At 43.1% G+C, this 12,972-nt stretch overlaps 1 protein-coding gene across 6 annotated transcripts in view; it reads right to left on the bottom strand.

Moving 5' to 3' along the window:
* The window catches only part of Cadm1 (cell adhesion molecule 1), a 335,003-nt gene that overhangs the window by 98,357 nt on the left and 223,674 nt on the right, over positions 1 to 12,972 (bottom strand). The gene's annotated exons all lie outside the window — the stretch shown is intronic.

Raw genomic sequence — 12,972 nt, 5'->3', positions numbered from 1 at the left:
TTCTTGGGTTATCTGATGCAAAGCAACTCTCTACCTTGCCAGGACTCCGAGGCTGGACTCCCAAGAAGGATTATGCCTGTGTATGAACATAAACCATACACTCTGGCACTCTACTGTAAGTATGGCCACATAATGCCATTCAGGCAATTCGAAATGAAACCAGGGGATCGAGTATTACTCTTGTATACATCTTAATATGGTAAGATAGAGGCCTCAAGTGGTAATGAGAGATTCCCACAACTCTTAAGATCCCCCAAATCACCATCATAACAAGCTTCTAAGACCTAAGGGCCTGCCATTTCTTCCCAGGGCAGTTCTCCAACAACAGCTTCCCCTGGCCAACTGGGCAAACAAACACTCAGCTGCAGCATGGCTGCCTTACAGGTCCTCCACTTCCATTATTCAGGTCTCCTAAATTGCAAACTATTCAAGGGCAAAGCGAGGTTTATGGTCCCAATTAGTTATTCTTGAAAACTAGGAGCTATACCACACATTAAAAAGGAAAACTGCTTAGTACATACTCTGAGGGAGCCTCCTAACGGCAGGTGATTCCACACACCATATGCCATTCAACAGCTAAAGGCACCAAGGGGAGTGGAAGGTAGGGCTGGAGCTTCAACTCTGACTCCAAACCACAGAAGTCAGGAACTTCAGCTGCAGAACTGCAAAGTCAAGTGAGATTTCGGATGCGCATAGACCTGCAGAGCCATGTGACCCACAGCATCTGTCACTAGCCTGGCCTGACTGCCTCTCTGCAGACTCGGGCTGTGGCTGTGCCCATTTGCACTGGTGCACTGAGGAGGAAAGCAAGATCCCTCTGGGTTTGACGAGATCTTTCAGGAAGACTGTCTCTACTCTAGTGTCTCAGAAAGTCGGCTGCACCAAAATAGGTCATTTGTCAAGCAGTTATTTGCTGGATTTTCCTGCTGGAAATGAGGCCTTCTTCTGCAAGGGAAGTTTGGGCGACCAAAGGATTTGTATAAAAGTGTGCAGTCGTCAACTCCCACTATTTCCCTCTCTTCAAATTCATCCCAAAAGGGACATGCATTTAAGTAGCACAGCAGGCCAGTAGGACCAAAATGACAGCGCTCTTTCCAATTTATACTTCTAAAAGAGAATAAGCAGACACACAATAACAAAAGACTTTAGTCTAGATTTCATATCAGACAATTTGATGAATAGTAGCCTAAAGGGCAACATATTTATAAGTTTTAAGTCTCTCCTGCAACACAAACTGTCCTGATTTATCCCTGTGATAAAGGCAGTTCTGAGAGCTACTTTACCGTATTTATTATTTTACAGAGGGGAAAAAAATGTTGATTCAGCCCTCAATCTGCCACTGCTAGAGTTATAAATGCTGGTCAGAGACCAATGCTGATGTCTATAAATATTAATCTCTTTGCCATAAGTTCTGGATGCCCCTCCCCTTTTCTCTCAGCCCCCCGCCCCCAACCCACTTGCTGAAGTCTACAGGATTTACTTTCTCCGTTAAAATCTTAAAAGGGATGGAGAAACTGACTCTTTGCAGCTTATTACAGAGTAGGTAGCTGGCGGCCCAGCAAAGTCTGACTCGGACTTTGGGACTCAGGGAAGGCTCTCCAGGTGGCATTTCTTTGGTCAGTTGAGAACCAGGCAGTTTTACCTATCTGTGTAGGTAGTACCATTCTCACTCTGGTTTCGTTTTTATTTATTTGGTGCTGGGGTTCAAATCCAGGGCTTCACGATGTGCTTCACAGCTGCTGCACCACTGAGCAACATCCTTAGTCTCAAATAAACCGTACGGAATGCACTCTAAAAGTATTAGGCTCATTTATTTAAATCATCTTTTTACCTTGGATTTTTGAGGTCAAGAAAACACTGTACTTTCTCTAACATCCAGCTCATTCCATTTATGGCACAGTTAATAAATCATTTTAGGGGTACACCTCAAGTTACTGCTTACCTCAGCTAACTGGGAGCCACTGGGAGTTTATTCATTAGCAGGAAGGAAAAACATCTGAACACAACCACCAGATTGTGTTTGTCTACAGTGTCAGAGTGAACTGCTCATTAGCATTTGCAAGGAACTTTCAAGTCACCAAAGGGTATTCAGCCAACCTGGGGAAGGGATGGAGGGCTAGGAGTTGATGTGTTAATTCACTCTCCTGAATTAAACACCAGCGACAGACCCTTCCGTCTTACCTTATCGGGTTAGAGATGGATGCCCGCCTACGAAGTAAAGGTCCTAGATGTACTATTATAAGTCAATGCTGAGCAGCTGACCTGAGTTCTGCGTTTAAGATCTGGGGCTAGCTACAGCCGGCCACAGTTCTGTACTGCTGTGGAGTACTCTACAGGCGCTGCACATCACCTGTGCTATCAGGGGTGCGTACAGATTATAACCCTTCCTAGTCCAAGAAGAACTGTTCAGGGGTAGAAATTCAGGGATTCTCTGGAGTACAAAGAAACGAAGGACATTTTTAGGGCAGTTTTGAGGAGTTTTGCTGCAATCATTCTTGGCTAATTTTGAAAACTTCTTGGTATAAACATTCCATGTGCTGGTTAGATTGGCTGCCAAAGAACCATTGAGATGTGGCATTCCATGTGGATATGCATCTTTAATTAGTCTCAATAGATTATGTATGTGTTCAACATTAATCTATACCACCTGTCGCAGACTAAAAGCATGAAAATTCTTCTTCCTAGCCACTCTTCTGCAGAAAATTACTCTGTACCTTCCTTCAACAAATGCTGAAGGCCTTCTGGAAGGTCTTAAAAGTGAGTTTAACATCACCCCCTGTGGTAGTTTGAATGTGATTGGCCTTCAAAGAAAGTGGCACTATTAGGAGGTATGGCTTTGTTGGAGTGGGTATGGCCTCGTTGGAGGAAGTGTGTCACTCTGGGGACGGGCTTTGAGGTGTCCTATGCTCAGGATACCACACAGTCTCAGTTGACATCCTGTTGGCTGCAAGATGGAGGACTTGCTACTCTAGTACCACATCTGCCTGCAGGTTGCCATGCTCCCCTTCATGATAATGGACTGAACCTCTGAAAATGTGAGCCACCCCAGTTAAATGTTTTCCTTTGTAAGAGCTGCCATGGTCATGGTGTCTCTTCACAGCAATAGTAACTCTAACTGAGACAACCCCCCTCCACACACGAACACACTGGTTCATTATGGGTTTTTAGAAAGAAACTTGAAGCGACTACGGCTGCATAATTTGTTTAAAGGCGGTAGAAGGCAGTTCACAGATGCATTATTAAAATCCCCACCTGAGATACAAGCTGGGGCCTCCCCTCAGCATCTTAATTATAAGTCAGTGCATTCCTCACTTCTCCCAACCCAAGGGTTAGATTTGGCGACAATATTTATCCACAGTTTGAAAGCCAGCTGAGGCATCAGCTAACAGTTTACCCCTGTCTGTGTGCTTACTGTGATAAAGAGATTCTCTGCTCCCTTCCCCTACCCCTCTCTTCTTTCCCAAAAATGTCCCTGGCTTCTGGATTTGGTCAAGTATCCATAGATAACTATTGGTCACATTTTAAAAGAATTGTTTTCAAAGAAAACAATTAATTTAAAAATCACATAGAAGTAAGAGGCAAGGTATAGCTGAGCTGTAGAGAATTTGTCTATGAAGCCTAGGGTCCTTGGTTTGATCATTAGCAATGCCCACCTATGCCCAAAGCAAACAAAAAGAAAATCAGGAGACTGGTGTGATGGTGCATGTCTGTGATTAGTACTAGAGAGGCAAGAGCAGGAGGTCAAAACTTGGAAGCTTGGGACTGGAGAGATGGCTCAGAGGTTAAGGACGCTGACTGTTCTTCCAGAGGTCCTGAGTTCAATTCCCAGTAACCACATGGTGGCTCATAACCATCTACAATGAGATCTGGTGCCCTCTTCTGGCCTGCAGTCATACATGGAGGCAGCACACTGTATTGTATACATAATAAATAAAATCTTTAAAAAAAAAAAAAAACTTGGAAGCTAGCCTGCATTACATAGTAAGACCGTGTCTCAAAATAAATAAAATAAAAATATAAGCCACTTAATTTTTTGTTTTTGGTGATTTTTTTTTTTTTTGGATTTTTCAAGACAGGGTTTCTGCGTAGCTTTTTTTAGTTCCTGTCCTGGAAGTAGCTCTTGTAGACCAGGCTGGCCTCGAACTCACAGAGATCCGCCTGCCTCTGCCTCCCAAGTGCTGGGATTAAAGGCATGCACCACCACCCCTGGCTTGGTGAATTTTTTTAATGCCAAAGTTTATCTTAAGAAAACAAACTCTAAAACCAAACCAGGAATTCCAAAAAACTCTGCAAATGCCATTTCCTTATAGCAGTTGGAAATGGAGAGACTACACAATGCTTACATTTTTCACTAATATGTTTTTGAGAAATATTGAGACGTGAAATAAGAACACTTTCAAATCCCCAAACTTTAGTTCTCCTTTCTTTTTCTTTATAAACAAATTAATTAATTTATTTGTTCATTTACTTATGGGTATTTTGCCTACATGTATGTCCCTGCACCATGTGTCTACAGTGACCTTGAAGCCTAGAAGAGTGTGTCAGATCTCCTGGGACTGGAGCTATAGGCAATTTTGAGCTGACACATGGCTGCTGGGACTCGAACCCAGATCCTCTGCAACTGTAGTTAGTGCTCTGACACACTGACCCATCTCTCTAGCTGCCTAGAGTCTTATTTCTTGAGTAAAGAAAGAACACCATGATGTTTTCCTGTGGAAAGACAGAGAGAGAACTTGAACTTCTCACTGCTAAGCAGATCAGGGAGCCTTGATGTCAAGACAGACTTGGTGGTCAATACCAACTAGTTATAGATAGCTACAGCAGGCTTCTGTCTGGAAAACCACCCAGCTATCTGTCCTTGAGCAGACATCAGTCTTACCATCGCAAGATCCTAGCCCCCATAGGAAGGAAAGCTAAAGAACAAAGCTGTTTTTCCCTGAGAAGCCATCTTACTTTATGACAACAAACGTCCTAAAATATATAAATGGTCCTTTCTACACCACATACCCAAATAATAAAACCAAAAAAGCAAAATAAAACTAGGCTTGCCCACAGTCAGCGGGGCCCAAACGTCACTGCTGCCTAGATGGGCTGTCAGCACAGCGGTGGCGGTTTATCATTTGGTCTATCATACTGAATTCAGAAACATCTCTTAAATGCTCCTCATTAACTGAACACATTATTCAATTCTCTGCTAAATTTCAAAAAAAGCTCTTTTAACTAGAAATGAGAAACAAGAAGCCATCCTGGATATCAGCTTGATAATTAAATGGGTTCGTCAGTGTTTCAAAGACAGAGGGAAAATGAAACCCGCTGATCTCTGCTACTGAAAGCATTGTGATTTTTATCACATATTTAACCAAAGAACTAGGTACCTTAAATGCTGGTTACAAAAATAAATTGTGTTTGGTTTTTAATTAAGTCTTTATCTTTGTGTTAAAAAAAATTTAAAAACTCAGGCCTGAGGGTTTAGATTGTCATTTTACACAAAAGTAAATGGTAAATGCCTTTCTACATGCAAAGCCATTAGATATAATTATGCAAGGAGTAAATCGTGTATCACACTAGAAATGTCATTTGGTTTTACAGTTATAAACTCATCAACATTTATCAAAAAAACATCGCCTGGAGAAAGAATGAGATGGCTAGGGCTTGTGACAAATTCAATCCCATCTTTGAAATGAATGACAAAAGAAATGTCACCATATACAGACTGGCATGGTAAAGTGGCATTCTGGGGGTCTTCATACCCATTCAGTAGAAGGCATCATCTCTTCTGGAAAAGGGCCTGCTGCCGTGACTGCCCCTCCCGGCTTCATGCTATGAGGGCCCAGCTACAGAACGTTTTGGTGGGGCTTCAAGGCCTATTTTCTTCCCATACCTTCAACCCCATGCTCTTAAACACCAACATAAGGTGTGCATAATTCCAGCCAACTTCTGCAGAAAGAGGAGCGTGTGAATTCATCTAGATGAGCTTTAGGGTTGGATTTCAATTGCTTATTCAGCCACAAACCTCAGTGCTTCTTAGTAATCTCTTAATGGAGTTCTGTTCAAATGGAAACCCGGGGACTGTTCCTGCTAGGTTCCTGTTAGACACCGGGGGTTTGTTTCGTATTTCTTGCTCTGAGTCACAGACCGACACAGGTACTTAGGCACGAGCACAGGGCTCTGCTAGCACACTGTGTTAACAGTTCTTCTCTCTGAGTGCCATTTCACTATCCACATCAATCTGGTAGTTATCGCCCAGGGAGATTTGTCCCTTGAAAAACAAAATGGCTGGGCTTAAAAAGTCTCCGTCTTCCCATGTCTCCATTTCCGCCTCACACAACTTGTTAATATAAAATCCTGACAATGGTCCAGGGTAATAATGCCATTGGCAATGTTTCTGTCTGCGCCACTCCTATTCTTTGTAGCGCCTAAAAATCAAGGGAATTAAGGACAACAGCAGCACCCAAAAATCTGGAAAGGACAGCAAGGCAAGCATCTCCTGAATTGGCTGGAGAAGGCGGAGCCACTAAAGCCAATTTTGTTTTATGCAGTCCTCATGTTAGTAATAACCTCACTGCACCTTTCTTTGAATGCTGGAGGCATCTATAAACACCAGTGTTGGGTAGGGATGCTGCCCAGGGACCCCGCAGTTGTTGCACTGGAAGTACAGAGCATGGATCTGTTTCCAGATCTGAGCTGGCTTCACTGCAGACTCCTCCCTTGCTCTCTGTCTAATTGTTCGTATATCTAGCTAGGCTCCTCTCTAAATCCCCTCCCCATGAATTCAACTCAGGACCCTCTACCCCTATTGCCCTTTTCTGGTGAAGTAAATTGCCCCTTTAGCTAAGATTATATTTCAACATTGTAAACAATTGTCACTTCTTAACCAGCTTAAAGGGAACTACAAAGGAAACTTAGGAAAACCTGATTGTTTCAGTTCCATGAGTCTCTTCCATGTGGCATAACAACCCAGACCCAGCACCAGCAAGGGCACCATGCCGAGCCTTCAGTCCCCCCATGGTTACAGTCACATCAAGTATAGTCATTTCCATGGGCATTGGAAATAACCCCTCTCACACACTTCCTGCTTGCTGCTCGCTGCCTGCCTAATTCCAACTCATTTCACAGATCCTAACTTAGCTACCATTTCCTGACTCTACTCTCCCCTAGAGAGACCCAGACACAACACTCTTTCTTTCCGTCATAGGCTAGGCATGCTCTTAGACTGTTTTAAAATGTGACCTTAGCACACACTGCTTCACGATTTCCCACTTATGGAGTAAAGAGAAAACTCACTGACAATTAAATGTGTACTACAAATAAGATTGAAGATGAAAGGGGTATACAGCTCTTTGATAACAAGGAGCTATATGAATTCAACATATGTAATGATTTGCTCTTTGATACCACCCTTGTATTCGCAAGGAACTTATCTGAGAACGTGGGACACACAACTGAGCTGAGGGTGTTGTGAAGGGAGGAGGGAGCAGGGATGCATTTAGTTAAGGGTTTGTTTTAACTATTCTAAGAGGACCCAGGGAGACTTAATAGGGAGACAAATCAGAATGCATTAGAGGATAATCACACACTTGCTACTTAAGGGTCCGCATTACTTGTTTTCACTAACACAGATGTATTTTTTCTTTAAATTCAAGATGATCCCATTAGCAGCAATTTTCAATTGAACAGTCTCTTCAAATAGCCACAGAGCATCCAGAAAACAGCAGAAGCGAGCGCAGCCCATGACCATAGTTAATGACAGCCTAGTTCTCGCCCTCACTTGTACTTAACTTCAAGCTTGCCAAGTCATACCTTCGGACGGAGGGAGAAAGAAAACAGGTTATTTAAACTTGTGTCTTATTATTACCCATCATTAAAAAAACAAAGCTATTCTAGCATTTCAGAAGTAGTGGGCAGTGAATATTTAATGCTCAGGCTAGCTTTCCCCAGTTCTTTACAAAATGACTACTTTCAATGACTATGATTTATATTTGTTACCGGCACTCTGGCATTTAATCTCTGCCGGCAAGGCATTTGTGTTTGTGCTTAAAAAGCAACTCAGTAGCACCTATGAACCAAAGAACTGCTTGAAACAATAGTCACCATTGGGATTAGGAGGCGAAAAAAGTAACACATGTGGGCACTTGCTACAGAGACATCAGCATATGGGATATGAGAAAGAGAGCTGGGGCTTTGCCACTCCCAAATCTCTCTGTTGAATACATTAGACCAGTAAAATGGAGCCGATTCAATAGACAAAACTAAGAGACAGAAGGAAAAATAGGCACAAGAAAATGTGCCTACCTGCTCACAACGACATATGACATGCATGGAAATTTGCACACACCCGTGAGGCAGGTATCACTACCTGGAGGGCAAGAACTGACTTTTCCATTTAAGTGTGCTTGTTTTATACACATGTAGAAACCAACACACTGCACTTCTGTTATCAAGAACATTTCTTTGACAATTAGTTGTTGACCAGAATGTGCCCAAACACTCTGTAGCTATAAACAAACTATTTTTAGCTATTTCTACTCATTTGCTTGTATCTTTCTCTATGAGGATGGCACTCTGATTCTTAAAACCCCAACCACCCTTCTCCTGTCCTCATACTGTCAGCTGTCCCCTGTTGTTTCTTTGTTTTTTTTTTTTTCTTTTTCTTTTTTCTTTTTCCCTTAGCACCAAGCATCCAACTAGCTCTGCAGATCAGGACAAAGCAAAGTCGATCTGTGCAGAACACTAATAAAGACCACATTTTCTCAACGAGATTGCATGCAGTAAATTGCCAGCCTGAGGGCAAAGTAGAGAATCAGGGAGGCTTGTCAGCAAGGAGACATCTCACAGCTGGTAGCCAGTAGCCAGCTTGAGTAGACAGGGACATATTGCTGACCAGCAGCACAATGTTCCACCCCAAGATCTGCCGCAGAGACATCTTTTGCCCTGGCAAGTTTTTGTTTTGATTCACCTATTGGGATCGCTATGCAGCACTGACACCCCAAAGCTCATGAACAGCCACCAAGCTTTAACGTTGTTACTGAGACTTGCTGAAAGCCACAGCCTGACAAAATACAGTGGGCTTACAGCTCCCTGAAGGGCATGGTAAAGAGCAAGGCATACTTTCTTCCTTAATTTGCTAAGAAGAGAATCTGCTGGAAACTAACCCTACTGCTACGACTAACCACAGTAGAACTGCGGCCTGCTGAAAGTGAGGTGACTCTTTTACTGAGTATGTGTGTAGAAGCAGATCCTGCCGAGGCAGAATTGCTTCACCTTATCCTATTTGAAGCCAGAGAATAAAGCAATGTGGTTACCATGGTCAAATGGGAAACGGGGAGACTAAGAACCCCCTCCCCATCCCATAAAACTCCTGCTCCAAATAGACTTCAGCTCCCATGCTCATGCTTGGCTCGCAGGAGTTTCTGTTCGGGAGGGAATCAGAGGCCCAAACACTCTTTGTTCCACTCATTATCACATGTTACTGATCTTACATACTAAATACTGAAAACACAAAAGAATAAGCCATGTTCTTCTCCTTCAATGCCTTTAGAGTATACATTCCTGTCACCAGTAGCTGTCATCTCTGTTACCATACTTACAGTGACCATGCATCTCTCCATCTACCCAGTAATTCTCACTCCCAGTTACATTCTCAAGCCACTAGTTCATGGCTGCCCATCTCTGTAATAAATTCCCTTCCTGCTAGACCCTGTGGGTGGGCATGAAGCCTTGTTTGATTATGTTGCATAGGCATGCTCTCTTCTGCCTCTTGAATTCTCCATGCACTGTTGTAAATGGAAATAATAACAACAGGAATGATGTTGTCGCATGAGCTAAGGTGTGTGAAGGACTTAGAATAGTGATGATCATATAATACACATGCAGTAGATGTTAGCTATAATCAATACTAGTCATAATTTATTGTGATTATATGAAGCAGGTTAAAAACAAGTTAAGGAAGTTAAGTTTGTCCTCTAGCTACTTAGGATTTCGTAGGATAGATGAGAAGGTGTTCAGGAAACTAAGATGAAGGAGAATGTACGATACAGATTACAAGAGTATCTCAAATGAGGGACTAGATGGATGCTAAGATGAGGGAAAGGCTCTCTACGGTGGGCTAAGAGAAAGAAATCATTCTGTAGATGCTAAAGAATGAGCATGGAAGAACAAGGTAGTGAGAGACCAGGTATAACCCAACTATTTATCCCAAGAAGAATACACATTATACAGGATTCTAAGATGCATTGCATATTTTTGACAGAGTCTGAGAGGAGAGTGAAATGACCAGCTGGGAGGCTAATGGAATATGAGCAAGAGAGTGATGCTGCCTGACCCTGGTAGGCACGACTAGGAATGGCCATGCCCTAGAATACAAAGACAGTTGATACAGGGTGCTTGAGAGTCAATGAGAATGAAGAAAAGTGACAGAACTGAGTCTGGAGGGCCAAGCCTCGCCAATGACGATGGACGTGGCCTGGGCTGGCAGATGATATACACAACCACTCAGCTAGTCTGCAACAGCACAGTCAGACCTGAGCTCAAGGGGAAGGGTGCTGGGATTGCGGGTTTTTTCCCTGTAAGATGATAATCAGTTAAGAAGGCAGGGTTTGTACAGGTATTCTGTATTATAAGAGTCAAAGACTTGTAGTACAAGTTATAGAAGACAATGGAACTCTTCATGTTCTGTCTAAGAGAAACACTTCCTTTAATTGTGGGATGGTTTGAATAAGAATGGTCCCCATAGGTCCCCAAATATTTGAACGTATAATTATCAGGGGAGAAGGATTAGAAGGCGTGACCATGTTGGAATAAGTGTGGCTCTGTTGGAGGAAGTGTCGGGGGCTTTGAGGTTTCAAAAACCCAAGCCAGGTCCAGTGTCTTTCTTCTTGTTGCATGCAGATTCAGATGTAGAAAAACTCTCAGCTACTTCCCTTTCACCATGTCTGCCTGTGTGCTGCCATGCTCCCCACCATAATGGACAAAAAAATTTCAAACTGTAAGCAGGCACCAATTAAATGCTTTTTCTCATAAGAGCTGCCTTGGCCATGATGTCTCTTCATAGCAATAGAACAGTGATTAAGACAAAATGAAAGCAACAGCAACCCTACTGCAATGTATTTTGAGCATGTTTTTCCCTTCCCCAACCCCTCCCAGGTCCTCACCTCCTTACTCATCCAACTTTATGCTCCTTTTCTTTCCCAGAAAGAAACATTTAAAGGCCAGCGTAACTTACGATTCTTCAGCATTTATTGTGCAGTCCGGATCAGTAGGAAAATAATTCCCCTGTGGTAAACAACATCTAAACAATAGCCCTCAGCAAGAATAAGTGTGGGGAGGAGCCAACTCATGAAAATACATGTAATTTTCCCACACAAAGTCCAATATATTAAGCACAAATTTTGCCATGGGCACCAAATTCAGTTTAATTAGAACACTATTCCTATCTACATCTGAAATATTTAGTTCCTACCAAGCTCTCACGCAGCAATGTACCCTAGAACAAGCACATGGCGTGCATACTGCATGGCCGCACAACTAACCTCCTTTTCATAAAAGGAAAAGGGACCTGGCCGCACTGCATGAAGCTACTGGAGCTAATCCAGTTAAATATAGGTCCCGGTTAGTAACACAGGCACTACCTTGTCAAAGATGGGTTAGTAACATCTATGCCTAGCCTACTTCTTTAAAAGCTACAAAACAAGAGAAGCAATACAGGTGGGAGTGAGGATACAGGAAAGCCATAGACAACAGGAATATGGACAACAAAGAGAACAATTTTTCGGAGCCTTTGTGAAGCTGGTCACCCACCCTCCCAAACACTGCTTGGGTAGTAGTCATCAGCATGGCCACAAAATGTAATGTCCTTTTTTACTAAAATGGAATCTATGTGTCTTCTTCCAAGAAGGGTTATAAAACTATGATTTGCTTCTCCAAAGAGCTTTATTTGAAACAGGGAAGAAAAAACACTAGAATTTGTATACAATGCAGTCAGGGAAAGAAAAGGAACAGGGGATTAATTATCAATCCTACAGAATGAACTTTGCCCTGATAGGCAATATAGTCCCTATAGGCACAAGAGATGAAAAATATTATACCATATTTAATACTTGGACACTTATTCACATTGTACCCATACCAACGCAGGCCTCACACAGCCTCCAAGGCTCAGATCCTCACTGATCTGCAGTGCATCGTCACCACCAGAATTAAATGAGGCAGCCGGTTCTGAGTGGGCAGCACACTGCTGACCAGGCTGGCAGGCAGGGAGATGTCAAGGAGGGATGTTTTCTAGCAAGACGTGGCTTTATCAAGGAGCTTATTTACCTAGGAATGTGGTCTCTCGGTGATTAATGATGAGGAATTCTACCTTGACAAGTAACTTATCCTTAATGCGTCCTGCTTAAAAACAGGCAGGCAAGAGCGGCACATCTCCCTAGACAGTTTGTCAATTTCAGCTTCTCTATGGAAGAGAAATAAGAGCTCGCTAATGACAACTGCGGGGGCCATGGCCCCTCCGGCCTTGACCTGATGTTAGCTCTAAATGGATTGGACTCCCAGAGGATTGGGAAAGCCCATGCAAGTTCAACGCAGAATGTGTTTCTCTCCATATGGAAAAGGGTTACAGAGAAAAAAACAACAGGCTATGTCATCTGCCTGTACCTCTACAGCCATGTGTCATGGAAGACTGCTGACCAGAGCTGTGACTAGATAGTCTGAAGAGACCCAAGGCACTTCTCTGGTGCTAGAGGATGGTACAGTTGGAAAGCGTTTATTGTGCAAACATGAAGACCTTTAGTTCAGTCCCTAGAACATCCATCCAGAGAAGGCTGGGTAGGGGTGGGGTCACTTTACAATCCCAGAGCTGCAGCTCACTGGCCAGCTTGAGAGCGCAGGCCACTGAGAGACCCATCTCAAGCACAGAGTAGAAAACTCCTGAGGAATGATACCTGAGGTTAACTTCTGGCACACCCACACATGTGTACC

The sequence above is a fragment of the Microtus ochrogaster genome, chromosome 5 (assembly GCF_000317375.1).
Source record: "Microtus ochrogaster isolate Prairie Vole_2 chromosome 5, MicOch1.0, whole genome shotgun sequence".
Classification (NCBI taxonomy): Eukaryota; Metazoa; Chordata; class Mammalia; order Rodentia; family Cricetidae; genus Microtus; species Microtus ochrogaster.
The sequence above is the reverse complement of the archived record's forward strand: the minus strand, read 5'-3'. Positions and strand labels throughout refer to the sequence as shown.